A 16,499-nucleotide genomic window follows, 5' to 3' on the forward strand; every position below is an offset into this window, starting at 1 on the left:
TTTGTAACGTTTATTTATTGTTGAGACAGAGAGAGACAGAGCATGAACAGGGGAGGGGCAGAGAGAGAGGAAGACACAGAATCTGAAGCAGGCTCCAGGCTCCTAGCCATCAGCCCAGAGCCCGACGCGGACTGCGACATCGTGACCTGAGTTGAGTCGGACGCTTAACCGACTGAGCCACCCAGGCGCCCCCCCCCCTTTTTTTTTTACTTCAAAGAAAGAAAGTTTTCAATTTGGTGAAGTCCAATTTATGTTTTCCTTCTGTCATCCCTTCTCTGTTGGCATTTTATTTTATAAGGTTTTCTCTAAGCCAAAGTCAAGAAAATTTACTCCTAGATTTCCTTCTAGGAATTTTATAGAGTTTTAACGCTTACCTTTAGGTCTATTTTTAGTTAATTTGGGGGATAAATTGGAGTTAATTTTGTATCTTCTGTGAGGAATGGCCAGGTGGATATCCAGTGGTCCCAGCAATATTTGAGGAAACGAGTATTCCTTCCCCAAGAAAGCAGTCTTGAAACTCTTGCTGAAAAAAAAATCAATGGACTATAAATGTGAGGGTTAACTCCAGAATTCCCAATTCTATTCCATTGATTTTTAGGTCTATCGTCATACCAGTATCCCACTGTCCTGATTCCGAGAGCTTTGTCGTAAATTTTGAAATTGGGAAGCAAGAATAAAGTCGAGGACTCCTAAGATGATGCTGGCCAAGCAGCTTTACATCCACGCTCTTCAGCTTAAAATGTCTGGTCTAGAAGAAGATTAAAAGTAAAACACTTCCGTCAAGTGGACATTTGCGAATGGATGATAATTAAGCCCTGATTTTTAAAAATAGTTAGAAACAAAGGAAGAGAAATGAAATTTGGAAGGAGCATATTCTGTTACATGTGAGAGCGGGTTCAGAGCAGGTGAATGGATCAACATCAGGAATCACAAGAGCAGCAAAATCTACAACTGAATCTTATCTCTCTCATGCTGTAGAGCCAGATGAGGAAAGCGTGGATGGATTCTCACCATTCCCATGCTATTTCTGCCTCTGACCTTTATGTTTATTGATTCGAAAACTGTAGGACCATCTCTTATGGGGGGAAAAGGTTCTCAAAGAGATTGGATAGGTTTGTAAAAAGCAGACTCACAGGACACCTGTGTGGCGCAGTTGGTCAAGTGTCCGACTTCAGCTCAGGTCATGATCTCATGGTTCGTGGGTTCGAGCCCCACATCAGACTCTGTGCTGACAGTGCAGAGCCTGGAGCCTGCTTCAGATTCTGTGTCTCCCTCTCTGTCTCTGTCTCTGTCTCTCTCTCTGCCCCTCCCCCACACTCTCTCTGCTTCTCTCAAAAAAATAATAAACATTAAAAAAGTTAATGAACACAGATGTAAAAACAATTGATCCAACTAATTCTTTAAAATTTCCATAGCATCTTTCCTTTGGGATTTGTTATCAACATGCATTATTAGATCAAGCAGTTTGCATTCGGAGCAGTTTGTGGTTCACATCAGCACAGAGGGTAATGCTGGTTTCATACTCAAGAATAGAAGCACTATATCCAGGCCAGATTACCAGCCTGCAAACAGAAGACATTAGATGTAAGGGTCAAAGTCCAAGCTCTGAACAAGGAAGCAAGCGTCCCAGGGTTGGAACTTGGGGTCTAAAATTGGTGCTTAGGAGTCAAGCAGTTTCAATTTCTTATTTCTAGTAAGAACTGATCTTTTGAAGGACCTTTCCAATAGAGATTTACCTGATGGGCTAGTTATAACTCTTACACTCTCTTTGTTAAACCATATTGTTACCACCCACAGGCTCACACACCTATAGCCACACACATGCGTATGTATGTATGTATGTGAGAATATATAGGATATAGGTGTATAAAGTATAAACATATACACAATATATATACATACATACATACATACATACATGTAGCTATAATTACTATGATTGAAAGTAAGAAAAATTTATTATCCAAATTTGAGAAGATTTAGACTTCTTATGAGGTTTATATAACTACCGAATACCTCAAGGTTTATGCTTATCATTCTAGGACTGTAAGAGTGAATCTTTTCACTTCGTTTCAAATTTACATGAAATTCTAACTGAATCGTTCATGGCCAGTGGGTACCACTGAAAAGACCATCACTTATAAATCCTACTGCTTCAAATGAGAGTCACTTTCTCAAATGCTTCTATGGTCAGGTCTGTAGAATGTGAGGCTTTCCACTGTGTACTTACGATTGAGGAACTCCGTGGCCTCATTCTCGTTGTAATAGTTGCGACCAACTTGCTTCAAATCCATCATCTTCAAAATTCTAGAAATTGGAAGAATGGATTTCGTGCCAACCGCAGTGAATATTATTAAGATTTACTAACAAACACGGAGATACACTGGGGCAAAGAAATCGATCAGTGACTTTGTTTTACAAACGATTAACAGGAAGTGCCTGATACAACAAGGAAATGACATTGTAAGGTAGATATTAAGGCCCCTTGAACCTCCATTTTTCCCTCCTTTACATAATCTACAACAAAGGGTCATGGGAAGGTCATCAGAAGGTCCTTCATCCCCAGAAATGAACTGAAACCTCTTTTGCAGACTACGTGCCTCTAATTTTCGTTTTCACTATTTGTGCATCACCGTAAGTGTAGACCACCAAACAAATGTAGGGGTGCCTGTGCCAGACTTTGGCTCAGGGCATGATCTTGCACTGAGGGCTCAAGCCCCGCACTGGGCTCTGTGCTGACAGCTCGGAGCCTGGATCCTGCTTCAGATTTTGTGTCTCCCTGTCTCTGCCCCTCCCCTGCTTGTGCTCTTTCTCTCTCTCTTACAAAAATAAAAACAACATTAAGAAAAGAAAACAAATGCACATTTACTCCAGGAGAAAGAGGCATCGCTGTGCACAGTTGACATCTGCCCCTCCCTCGACAGGGAGCAGGCATGGGATGTGGGGGTAGGCAGGAAGAACAATGTCAACAATAAGCCACAGAACTCAAGCACATCTAGGTGAGGTTCAAGTGCCGATGCATCTCAAAGATCGCTTGCCCTCCCAGAACATGAGGAGACCTCGAGAACACAAATTCTAGGACCAAACAGCTATGTACAGTGCCACTGACACACTAACATACAACCAAATCTCAAGCAAATGAAATCTCACAAACACACTTGCTAGAGAGAGTGTTGTAATAACGTAAGCAGTCCAGTGAGGTGGGTTTGAGTCACTGAAGAATTCAGTGATGACCTTCACAATCTTGTTGCCCCACCGGCTGACCAGTTCTGTTTTCTGAGGTAAAGAAACAACAAAAAGGTCTAGTGCTCCTTCCAAGGAGAGGACGCTCATTACTGGACCACAAATCAACAGGTCACTTGGGTGTCTGGCAGGAGCAATCTTAACCCCCAGAGACACAGGCAGGTAGAATATACGATTTAGGAGACCCAAATGAGGGTCCGAGTTGAATATTTACAATGATTTTTTTTTAACTTAAGCTCCTGTAAATTATGCACTTGCTAACTAAATACAGGAGTTTATTGAAATGGGGTGTCTGGGTGGCTCAGTCGGTGAAATGTCTGACTTCAGCTCCGATCATGATCTCACATTTTATGGGCTCTAGCCCTATATCGGGCTTTGTGCTGACAGCTCAGAGCCTGGCGCCAGCTTCAGATTCTGTGTCTCCCTCTCTCTCTGCCCCTCCCCTGCTCACACTCTGCCTCCCTCTCTCTCTCTCTCTCTCTCTCTCTCTCTCTCTCTCAAAAATAAACGTTTAAAAAAATAGTTTTTAAAGTTTATTGAAGAGGGTCGGCTGGGTGGCTCAGTCAGTTAAGCCTCTGACTCTTGATTTCAGCTCAGGTTATGATCTCACGGTTCAGGGGTTTGAGCCCCACTTCAGGCTCTGTGCTGTGTCAAACCTGCTTAAGATTCTTTCTCTCTGCCCCTCCCCCAATTGCTCACTCTCAAAAATATTAAATTAAGGAAAAGAAATGGAATATTAAGTCCTTCCAGTTCTGTGTGTGTATGCGTGTGTGTGTGTGTGAAGATTTGGAACAAGAAATAAAAACTTTTTCAATACTTCGTTAGCATTTGAGCCCTATTTGCCATTGGAAAGGTAAAAAATATATATTTTGTTCTTAAATTCATTTTAACCACAAAAATGAGGCATGAGGGAACATCAGTGATAGCCAAACACGGCATGTGGGTTTTGTTACAAATCCTATGGGCAAGAGATCGAGAGGTGTCCATGAACCATTGTATGAAAAAGGTATATTTGCTATAATACAGGGAGAATGTGAGAGAAAGAAAGAACAAAGGTCAAGAAAATGTCCACTAACAGGAGTGCCTGCATGGCTCAGTTGGTTAAGTGCCCAACTCTTGACTTCAGCACAGGTCATGATCTTGTGGTTTGTGGGTTCAAGCCCTGTGGCCCTGCACAATCAGTGCAGAGCCTGCTTGGGATTCTCTCGCCCTTGCTCTCTGCTCCTCCCCTACATGTGCTTTCTCTCTCTCAAAATAAGTCAATAAACTTAAAGAAAATGTCCAATCACATTACTTACCCTGCTTTTGTAGTTTATGAGGCAGTAATAAAGAGTTCCCATCTAATGTGGGACACTCTCCAATTACATGTTTATGCTGGCAGAGCAAATCTGTACGAACTTTTCCATCTTCAACCTCTGGCATGTAATCAATGTTGTACTTATACGTGAGGAGTTGAGGGCGAGAGGTCACTCGGAAATGGTTGGTGAATAGCTTCACCACTCTACCTTGCATTCCTGCAAAAACCGAGGCACATGTCAATAATGAAACAAGTTGACCAATCGCTCCCAAAACAATGGAGACACCACAATCTTGAGAGCTTAAGGTAGGTCAAACCAAGACATGAACAAGTAACGTACACTTATACACACCTGATGCCCAGACTATGTACCGGCCTTTTAGAGGAATCCTCACACAAACATACATTTAGAGTTAAAACAGGAGATTAAAATATTAAATTAACAGCAACAAGAGATCAAAAGAAAACCTCTTGTAACACAAAGCTTCCAAAAGGGGAGGGTGAGTGGGGAGCCACTGTTTGTAATAGTGTTTAGCATTCAAAAAAAAAAAAAAAGGCTCAGCACAACCAAAGAACTGGGTCATTTGATTTTAGTTGCTATAAAAGGAAAAGAAAACTGGCAAGTACATCCAGGTCCCTAAAATAGGTCTCTATTTCTGCAAAGGTGGAGGTTATTACAACATGAGAGGGTGGGAAGGTACCTCTACTCACAGTGATGGGGTGAAGCTCTAAGATTCTCAAACACAAAGGAACCTCAGAACAAGATCAACACGAACAATTCCCTAACGCTAGGTTGTTAAAGGCCACCACACCTGTTGTGGAGTCTTTCACATGTTCCAAGTACTGTCGGGTATTCACCACCTGGTCTTGAAAAATGGCTCCAAGAACCCTTTTCCCCTTCAGCGACAGTGCCTGCAATCCAGCCCCCCGCTGAAGTTCCTCTGCACAGAAACAAATGCAAAAACCATGAATTTTATAGGATAAAAAACAAATGGAAACGTAAACAAAGGACAATGTTAAGTACAACTTAAGTTGAGGTGGTTGGAGGTAGAAAAGAGGGTTGTCAAAGGATCCAAACAACAGTAGTTCGGTAATGGAACACCAGAGAAGGTGAATGTTACCCAGAAGCCTTTCTCAACAAGACCCCATTCCGTGTCAGCGGCTACCCGAGCACCACATTCATTGCTGCTATGGTGTTTGCCTCCTTTCATCCGGTATTTGTTCAGAGGGCAAGCTTCTTCTAATCAGAAACTTTGTCCTTTCTCTACTTTCTTTATAGGCTAATCACCTGGTACCAGAGTGCCCTCTAGTGGGCATCAGAAAATGCTGACTAAATAAACAGTCCTTTCAAAAAAAAATGCATGAGAGGTGTTTGAGTGGCCTCAGTGGATGAAGCTGAGGACTCTTGGTTGCAGCTCAGATCATTATTTCACAGTTCCTGAATTCGAGCCCTGCATCAGAGCTCTGTGCTGACAGCATGGAGTCTGCTTGGGATTCTCTCTCTGCCCCTCCCCTGCTCTTGCTCTCTCGGTCTCTCTACATCAACAAACTGAAAAAAAAATTATCAAAAGCCAGTTTCATGATTTTTTTTTTAAAACAACTGATCGATTTTTTTTAACAGCAACTGGGAAAGGCTCTCATGTTATTTTTATCACACTGTAATATTCATCTAATTGAACTATTTTACAAGGTGACTATTTGAGCACAGTGCAAGGCAACCTTTCACAGATTATGAAAGAAACCTCCGTAAATGGGTAATACAGTCCATGCCTTGGGTTGCACGAACTGGTTTTCTTCAAAATGTTACTTCTGGAAGCTATTATCCCTAGCTTATGATGCTCTTAAACAAACACAGTCTGAATTTCCATAATAGAAAATCATTTCATTTTACACATAAGTTTTTAAATGATTTTTATCAAACTCTCAACTAATTCCTGACACACCCAGCAATCAAATTTATCATATTCAAACTTCAGTGAAAGAAAACACCAAGCATCATTCACTAGTACTTGCTACATACGGTGTACTTACATAAAATATTAAAAACCCCTGAGATGTAAAAATAGGTTTCTTAATATTGTATATTCATGTTTATCATGTCGTCTTAGGGGTCTGGATTTTGTCTCAGTTTATTATAAAAGTATCTACAACAGAGGATACCAAAAGCAGAGGAAACAGGAGCAAAATAGACAAGTGGGAATTCAACCTAAAAACTTTCTGCACAGCAAATGAATCAATCAACAGAATGAAAGGCAACTTACGGAATGGGAGAAAGTATTTGCAAACCATGTATAAGGGGTTAATTAAAAAAATATAAGGAACTCCTGTTACTCAATAGCCAAAAAACCTAATAACCCATTTTTTGTTAATGGGGAAAGGACCTGAATCGGCATCTCTCCAAAGAGACATGTAAATGGCAAACAGACATATGAATGTAGAACCAAGCAAAGTACAGAAAACTGGGTATTACCAGAAGGTGGGATGTGAGGGGGCTTGTTGAATTCATGGGGGACAAAGCAGACCCTCAGGGAGAAGTTGCCGCTGAATCAAAGACCGGAAAGAGGAGACTGAGTTACAAGGTTATACGAGCCACAGGTAGAGGAAAGAGCAAATCTTCTAATGTAGAAACGTGCAAGAAAGAACAAGGTGGCCGATGTGACTGCTGCAAGGTGAGCACGAGGTAGAGAAGCTTAGGTCAGAAAGGTAGTGGGAGAGAGGCCATTTTTTTCAATGTTTATTTCTGAGAGAGAGAGAGAGAGGGAGGGAGGGAGAGAGAACAAGCAGGGGAGGGGGAGAGGGAGAGGGGGAGGGAGAGGGAGAGGGGGAGGGAGAGGGGGAGAGAGAGAGAGAGAGAGAGAGAGAGAAAGACAGAGGATCCAAAGCGGGCTCTGCACCGTCACACTTGGGGCTCAAACCTACAAACCGTGAGATCGTGACTTGAGCTGAAGTCAGGGCTTAATGGAATGAGCCACCGGTGCACCCCAGGAGGGAAGCCATCTCAAAGAATGCGCCTCTGACTGGGAAAATGGGAACCTTTACAGGATGTCGGGCAGAGGAACTGCATGGACCGATTTATATGGTTCTGTGTGCTGGGAAACAGGCAGAAGGAAACCCAGGGTGGAAGCAAGACTAGTTTGGAGACCACTTGCCAGGTGCAGCAAGGGATGCTGGTGGCTTGGGCCAGAGGGTAGGAACAGAGGTGGTGACACATTGTCAGATGCCAGATACCTTTTGGAAAATTGGGAGACGACAGTGTTTCCTGGATGCTGGTGTGCAGGAAAAGTTTGGGCTCGCGACAGGAATCTAGGGCGGATGCAAAGACTTTCGCCTGAGCACATGGAAGAATGGAGCTTCTTCAAACGACAAGTCTGGGAGGGAGAATCAGGAGCTCAGAGATGTCTGTGGGGTGTTAGCTGCCTGTTTTGAAGTCACTTTCCAAGAGGGGTCATTGGCTACGGCCAAGCTCTTTAGAAACCTTTCCATCCACTCGGGTGGAAGGGAAGTCTATTCGCAGATGAGAAAACGCATGAGAAGGAAGTAGTAGGAGAAGAAGATAAAGCATCTTTTGCACCAAGGAGACTGAACAGGCTGTGGAGGCTCCAGGCGGGGGAGGTGCGGCGGCTCCCTGCAGCGGGGCGCGTGGAGAGGGCGCCCGACCTTGCCCGCGGCCTCGGGCTCGGGTCCTGGCCCGACCTGACATTGCTGCCCAGAAGGGGACAGACCCTGGAAGGGGGCACAGTTATGTTCGACTTCTCTAGGTAGTTGTCTGGTCACCTCTTACAAACCAGGACTTTGAAGAAGGCTTCAGGTTGCTAACTACACGTGTTTTCCAATCACGCCCCAAACACCGCTAACTGCCAAGTTGTCAGAGGAGGATCCTGTGGTAACAGGGAACCTGGTAAGACATTCTTGGAGATGTGCAGAAAATTATTGACTAGGATTCTTTCCCCCCACACCAAGTCACAGGTCACTGTGGGTTACCCTGCTTGCTTGTAGGAGTCCGGTGTGCATGGAGTTCACACCTACCGCCTATCCCCATGGTGCGCCTGCGAGCACGCACGCGCACACACACACACACACACACACACACACCCCACACCCACAGGCACATACACCCAGGGCTACCGCCACCCGAACGGGTCACCCACCCGACTCCGCTGACACAACTCACCTTCGTTCCTGCCTCCTGAAGCATTAGTCTGATCTGTGGGGTTTTAGTTGCCTTCTTTCATGCCCTGTAGCCTAGGGTTCCTCTTCCAGCCCCGCAGCGCCTGAGCACTGACGTCCGCGGGGTCAGAGGGGCAAAGCTCCTCTCTGAAAGGGCCAGCCTTTCCCGGGACTGGCCCTGTACCTGTACCTCACCGCCGTCACCGAGGGGCAGTAGGACTAGCCTGGCCTCCTCGCGGGACGCTCCCACAGTCAGCAAGGCTGGCCCCGACCAGCCCCCACCCTCATTTCTAGTTCAACCCTGCTGGCCCAGCCCCTTCAGGCACCGCCTCCATCCAGGCCCACATGAGGCCTACCTAGTAGTGCACCTGGCGCTTTCAAAGGTGCTCTGAGTCTCAGGGGGATGGGCGTGGGTGGTTCTGCCTGCTCTCCTGCCCCGCCCAACCTCCCCCCACCAACCATCCCCCGATTAACCTGCCAGTGACTTCACCCAACGAAGTGCACATGGAGCTCCAGAAACTTTGGCCCTTACCACTTAATATTTTAACCAGTTCCCCACGGCTCCCAATAAAACTACATTGTAACCACCGTGACTATCCTTGGATCCAAATCTAGGCTCCTTCATCATCCTCTCCTTGGCCTAGATCCCTACAAGTGGGTTTGCAGTGATTTGTAAGCTTTTAAGCATTGGTGTAATTAAAAAAAAATTGTTGTTGTTGTTGAATCAGGCTCTTTTTGTCCATTGCTTCCGAGTTTCTGTCACTCTTTGACTTTGCCACTTAACACTGTTTTTTTTAATTCACTAATTCTTTAATTTTGTAATTGCATTGTCTTGCATTTAAATCCTTGATGCACACACTGGATACCCATTTCATTGTTTAACTTTTTTAGTTTCATTCCAGGTAGCGTAACAGCATTGCATTAGTTTCCAATGGACACTCATTTTAACTCAGAGAGTTATCTGACACCATTTCTAAAATAATCCTAACCTTGCCCCTGCTTTGAAGTCCCATCGTAATTCTGCAGAAACCTGTGTGTTCCTTTGGCTCTAACTGCAAACTCAGTTCTGCTTTGTCTGGTGTACCAGTAACACGATGTCTTGTTCCTTGATCTTGAAAGTATTCTGAGCACTAGAAAAGCCTAAATTGGCTAAGCACTTGAAAATCCCTGGCTGTTCCTTCAAATGAGTTTTCGAGTCAGTGCATTAAGTTCCAGAATATACTAAACACTATTGCCTGGTGACCTGAGGTTGGATTGAATTTAGACATCGATTTAGTTCTTCCGAGTCGCAGAGTCTTCACTAAGGTTTTCCTGGAAAATCCTTGTGCTCATAAGTGATTCCAAGGAAGATGTTTAGGGGTATCCAATTGCTGTATAGAGAGCACCCTGGAAACTGGCTCAGGTGCCCTCTGGTGGGGGCCATGTCAATTGAGTGTTCTGCTTTCAGATTCTGGTTTCTCTGATGAAGGTAGCCTGAGAGAGGGTGTAGGGAGAAGAGGAGGAGAAAACTCTGGAATACCAAATTTTAATGTTTTTATATGATATATGATCTGATAAACATACAAATGTATTTACTTGTCAAATGGAGGAAATATAGGAAATTCCCTTAGGGTAAACATTTCTATTTTCATATTCCAAGCACCACATCAACTATGATTTTACATATACACACATGTGAATGACACTGTTATTCTCGTGATTATAAAACTGAACATGCTGTTTTCAGTGACAACAAGATATTTCATGGAACAGTTTGAGAAGCAGTAACCTAGGTAGGAGCCAGAATGCCTGGGTGTGAATTCCCACTTCTGCTCATTATGAGCTGTATAACCTTGAGCACACTACCTAAAACTTCCGTGTCTCAGTCTCTGCATCTGTAAAATGAAGGTAATAATAGCACCTACTGGGGCACCTGGGTGGCTCAGTCGCTTCAGTGTCTGGCTTTTGACTTTGGCTCAGGACGTGATCTCAGGGTCACGTGACTGAGCCCCACAGCGAGCTCTGTGTGGACAGCGAGGAGCCTGCTTGGGATTCTCATTCTCTCTTTCTTTCTCTCTCTCTCTCTCTCTCTCTCCCCTCCCTCCCACCCTCCCTCCCTCCCTCCCTCCCACTCTGTCTCTACCCTCTTTCTCTCTCTCCCTACCTGCCCTTCCCCACAATTTCCCTCTCTCTCGCTCTCTCTCTGAAAACAAATAACCTTATAAAAGTGATCTCAAAATAAATAATAATAGTATCTACCGCACTGGGATATTGGGAACATAAAATTAGGAAATAATACATGAACAACTTAGAAGGGTACGTGGCACATAGTCAGCTCTAAGTGTATGCATTTAGCCTGATTACTGTTGCTGTATTTGGCGTTCCAATACAATGTGATAGTTTAGGCAGGTGGCATGCCAATACAAGTGGTCCCCTATACAAATTATACTGAAGTTATTCTTCATACCACCGCCAAGTGGCAGCAAACGGGGAGCATGAGGCCCAGAATCTCTCCTCAGTACTTCACACAACTTTTGCCAATGCCACTAGCAAACAGTACTTTTTTTTTTTAACGTTTATTTATTTTTGAGACAGAGAGAGACAGAGCATGAACAGTGGAGGGGCAAAGAGAGAGGGAGACACAGAATCTGAAACAGGCTGCAGGCTCCGAGCGGTCAGCACAGAGCCCGACGCGGGGCTCGAACTCATGGACGGTGAGATCATGACCTGAGCCGAAGTCGGACGCTTAACCGACCAAGCCACCCAGGCGCCCCTAGCAAACAGTACTTTTTTTTCCCCGCTTATACTACTTTTAACTAACTCCCTCTCTATACTACTCAGTGGACAATACTCACAGACTACAGTACAAATAGCACCTCCTAGATTGAGTAATAGATGCTTTACATGACCATCAGAGGCAAGGGAAAGCCACTGACATGGAAATAATCGAGTCTTGCGAAACTAAAGTTCCTCAATCATTTCATATCCATACTGTTTACGTTAGACTGCTTTAGCAGGTACTCTGATGAAGAGATTAAGGCTTTGTGGTAAAAGCCTATCAGAAGAGCTGTCCCCAGAGCTTGGCAGTTGGTAAAATGCTATAAATGTGTAAATCCCAGTTCTGGCTGCATAAGGAAGAAAGACTGCAATTTCTCCTTTTCTACTAACCATTTGCTTAAGTTTTGAAGCCTTGTCCATCTATCACCCTGCTTCTCCCCTTGCAGTGGACTCGAACATTCTTTAATGTATCGTCTCATCCACAGATTCAACTTTTCTTCACTTATTTCCTTCTTTTACACTAAAATCTAACTTTCATTCCCATCATTCCACTAAGAAATTTTGAGGGTCATCAAGGACCTTTTTTTTGTTTTAACTTTTTAAAGTCTTTATCCTGCTTCACTTCTTAGCAGCAGCGGGTAACAATGCCCATACCCTCCCTCTGCTCTTCGAACCCCACCTTATTTCTAAAGGACGGCAACCCCTGGCATTGAGTTCTTGCCCCTTGCTATCTGTCTTTTGAATTGCTCTTAAGGCTTCAAAACCAGATTCTCCAATTCACATTTCCGGCTCTGACCCCTTTACCTAGGCCATGTGGACTTTTTGCTCTATCGTCTAGGTGTTCATAGACAACATCCTCAACCACACACTCAAAAATCATTACTTGACATGGATTACCTCTGTAGACAGCTAATCATGTACATTTTATTGGGGCTCTTTTCGGTGTTACTTTGAGTGTGTTTTTCTTATTGAGTCTTAGGAGGCACCCTTACCCTTAGGATGCTGACCAGCATACTTTGTCTCGCTTTTCATTTATAACACAATACTTATCACAAGGGCTGGGTGATCACTGGTTTGCCTTGTTTCCTTTTGAGTAATTTCTTAGTCCATAGAGATCTCAACTTATGGAAGTCTTCTGAAGTTCCTTTCAGACGCATACTTGGCTATATTGTTAGGAAGGTTAAGTTGGCTAGAGCTACCTCTTCTTCCCAATCCAGATTCTTCACCTCAAAACTGTGTGCATCAAATATCTTCACCCAGGTAGCCTCTGGTTTGGGGATTCAGGAGATAAGGACCTTCTAGAGAAGTCAGAGCTATGGACTGAGTTGGCTGGAAGCTATCTTAAGTTTTTGATTCACAGGGAACACCTTAAAGTGGCAGCTAATTTCGTGCCATAACCCTAATTCCTTTCTATAGGGATCTACAGAAAATCCCTCCTTATTCTTTAATAAGCTTCATCAGTTTCAGATATTCTTACAAATTTTAGTCTTTGAGACCTTAAAGATTTCTTTAGGACACAGTAGCAGGACAACGCCTAGCACTCTCATTCACAGAAGACTGATCAACAGAGTGTCATGTTACTTGCGTGAAAGTACCCTAATACAATGTGATTCATTTATAAGAGGTCTAGAAAAGAAAATAATTTTCAGTGTCTCTTCAGCCACAAAAAGGACCAGTCAACAGGATGTTCTAGTTCCCCTGACGGGTATAGCTGTCTAATGAAACTTGCATGTATATTATTATATAGCTTGTGTGACGGACAGAAACGAGTTGGTCAGTGTATCTACCTCATTGCACCCACTTAGGATTTACAATGTAAATCCTACAAAGGAGGCTGAGAGTGCGATGACATTAACCGTTCTGCTTGGAAAACAGTTGGGGTTTCACTGCATATCAATAAATTAGAATCTTGAACGGCACATTAGTCTTTTCTGAGATTGAATTGTGAAACCTCTGGAAGGCTGATTAACTCAAGTGAGTGGAAAAAGAAAATGAGTTCCTGAACTTGCAAAGGTAGGAGCACTATGTTACTAGATAAGGCCCTGACAGAGCAGACATTTCTACTATTTTACTGGCATTTCTTTTCCTTTACAAATCCAACAAAGGGAAAACTCCATTCCTTTGAAGGACGTTTGCATAACGACCTGCTAGTCATTCTTGATAAAGACAATAAATTGCAAACTTCTAATTACAAACTACAACAAATCATCATTAAAATAACCCGTTCGAAACTGTCACTAAAGGGATGAGATTACAAAAGAAAGTCAGAATTCAAGATCAAATGATCACTCAAAGTTTGCACAAGTTTGAAACACCCTGAAAAATATTAGCAGGGACTCACACATCTGTATGCCAATGTTCACAGCAGCATTATTAACAATAGCCAAAAGGTGGACTAAACCAAACGCTCACTGTGGTATATATAAAATGTTGCTTTACTTAGACTCTCACAATGGTTTTATGAAAATCTCACTACAAACATCATTCCTTTATGAATGCAATCAACTTCATCTCTTTTTTTTTTTTTAATTTTTTTCTCAACGTTTATTTATTTTTGGGACAGAGAGAGACAGAGCATGAACGGGGGAGGGGCAGAGAGAGAGGGAGACACAGAATCGGAAACAGGCTCCAGGCTCTGAGCCATCAGCCCAGAGCCTGACGTGGGGCTCGAATTCCCAGACCGCGAGATCGTGACCTGGCTGAAGTCGGACGCTTAACCGACTGCGCCACCCAGGCGTCCCAGCGTCATCTCTATAGAAGAATTACATCACTAGTAGCAAGTAGGAACAATATCAACCTAATCTTCATTTTTATTTTTATTTTTTTTAATTTTTTTTTCAACGTTTATTTATTTTTGGGACAGAGAGAGACAGAGCATGAACGGGGGAGGGGCAGAGAGAGGGAGACACAGAATCAGAAACAGGCTCCAGGCTGTGAGCCATCAGCCCAGAGCCTGACGCGGGGCTCGAACTCACGGACCGCGAGATCGTGACTTGGCTGAAGTCGGACGCTTAACCGACTGCGCCACCCAGGCGCCCCTCAACCTAACCTTTAGATCAGTGAGATTTTCCATATGAGCCAAAACATTCTCATGTACTACTACTAGTGAAATAAGGATTCCTTTTCAGTAGGACAGACATTAAGAGACCCACTTACCAAACTTATCCTTAACAAGTTGCTCTGAAGATCTTGAATTTGGGCCACTTGCTGTTTAATGGTTTCTTCCCATCTGGCATGTTGAACTTTTAGCCTAAAATGCAGATCTTAAGATACTTATTGTCACACATAAATTTAAAAAAATACCATATAATTTCTGAACAAATGAGGGTATTATTACATAAATTCTTAAAATTTTATCAAGAGGAAGATTTGGCAATTGTGCCATTTTCCTCTTTGTGTTTTGTGGATAAGGTACAAAATTGAGAGATAAGATGCCACGATTCTGCATTTCAAACTAGCTCAAAGCTGGAATTTGTATCCACTTAACAATGATATACTGGCATAACTAATACATTTCTCATACTACACTGCTTATCTGCTCTATAAATACTCACGCTATTTTCTCTGAGGGTAGAATTCTACTTTTGCATATGATCTTTCATCTCCTCAGCATGTCTTATGGCCTCTGCATGTCGATCCTGTGATTCTTGCAACTAAAATAAAGAAAAAAAATAATTTTAACTACTGACAATCTAATAGAACACCATCACCTATTTCTGTAACTAAATTATTTTCTTTTTTGACTTGAGAGAGTGAGAGTGAGAGTGAGAGTGAGAGTGAGAGAGAGAGAGAGAGAGAGAGAGAGAGAGAACATGCACAAATGGGGAAGAGAGGCAGAGGGAGAGACAGAGAAAATCGTAAGCAGGCTCCAAGCTCAGGGTGAAGCCTGATGTGGGGCTCGGTCTCATGACCTGAGTGGAAATTAAGAGACAGGACGCTCAACCAACTAAGCCGCCCAAGTGCCCCTGTAACTAAAATCTTATTGGACCCAGTCACACTCTCCCCTACATGCTGATGATGGCTACTTTGAGGTCATAACAGCAGAGTTGAGCTGCTACAACAGAGGCTATGGCCAACAAAGATGAAATGTTTCAATACTCTTACAGAATAGTTTACCAACCTTACTGTACTACAAAAACATAACGTTTTTAATGATTTTAAATTATATATGATCAGATAACCGTACAAATGTATCTACTGGTCAAATGGAGGAAATCTAGGAAATTGCCTTATGGTAAACATTTCGGTTTTCACATTACAAGCACCGCATCAACTATGATTTTAAATTTTCACATAGGTGAATGACATTGTTATTCTCGTGATGATAAAACTGAACATGCTGTTTTCAGTGACAACAAGATATTTCATGGAACAGACTGAGAAGCAGTATCCTAGTAGGAGCCAGAATGCCTGGGTCTGAATTCCCAATTCTGCTGGTTATGAGCTGTACAACCTTGAGTACACTACCGAAAACTTCCGTGTGTCAGTCTCTGCATCTGTAAAATGAAGGTAATAACATCACTTACTGGGGCACCTGGGTGGCTCAGTGTCTGGCTCTTGCTTTCGGCTCAGGACATGATTTCAGGGTCATGTGATTGAGCCCCACAATGAGCTCTGTGTGGACAGCGAGGAGCCTGTTTGGGATTCATTCTCTCTCTCTCTCTCTCTCTCTCTCTCTCTCCCCCACCCCCGTCTTTCTCTCTCTCCCTACTTGCCCTTCCCCATAACCTCTTTCTCTCTCTCTCTCTCTGTACCTCTGAAAACAAATAACCTTAAAAAAGTGATCTCAAAATAAATACTAATAGTATCTACTTCACTGGGATGTTGGGAAGATTACAATAGGAAAAAACACATGAACAACTTAGAAGGGTACGTGGCACATAGTCAGCTCTAAATGTCTGCATTGATTACTGTTGCTATATTTTGCGTTCCAATACAATGTGATACTTCAGGCAGGTGGCATGCCAATACAAGTGGTCCCCATACAAATTATACTGAAGTTATTCTTTATTCTACCACAAGTGGCAGCAAATGG

General features: G+C 43.2%; 1 long non-coding RNA gene across 1 annotated transcript; it reads right to left on the bottom strand.

The window, feature by feature from the left end:
- Window positions 1-486: 486 nt before the first annotated feature.
- On the bottom strand, window positions 487-15,107 carry LOC125159867 (uncharacterized). Its single transcript, XR_007149950.1, has 8 exons — window positions 15,019-15,107; window positions 14,621-14,714; window positions 8,712-10,180; window positions 5,353-5,481; window positions 4,542-4,757; window positions 2,231-2,307; window positions 613-748; window positions 487-523 (listed from the first exon to the last, which is right to left on the bottom strand). It is a non-coding gene; the product is annotated as an uncharacterized LOC125159867 (long non-coding RNA).
- Between the last annotated feature and the right edge of the window lie 1,392 nt (window positions 15,108-16,499).

Source organism: Prionailurus viverrinus, unplaced genomic scaffold, assembly GCF_022837055.1.
Source record: "Prionailurus viverrinus isolate Anna unplaced genomic scaffold, UM_Priviv_1.0 scaffold_73, whole genome shotgun sequence".
Classification (NCBI taxonomy): Eukaryota; Metazoa; Chordata; class Mammalia; order Carnivora; family Felidae; genus Prionailurus; species Prionailurus viverrinus.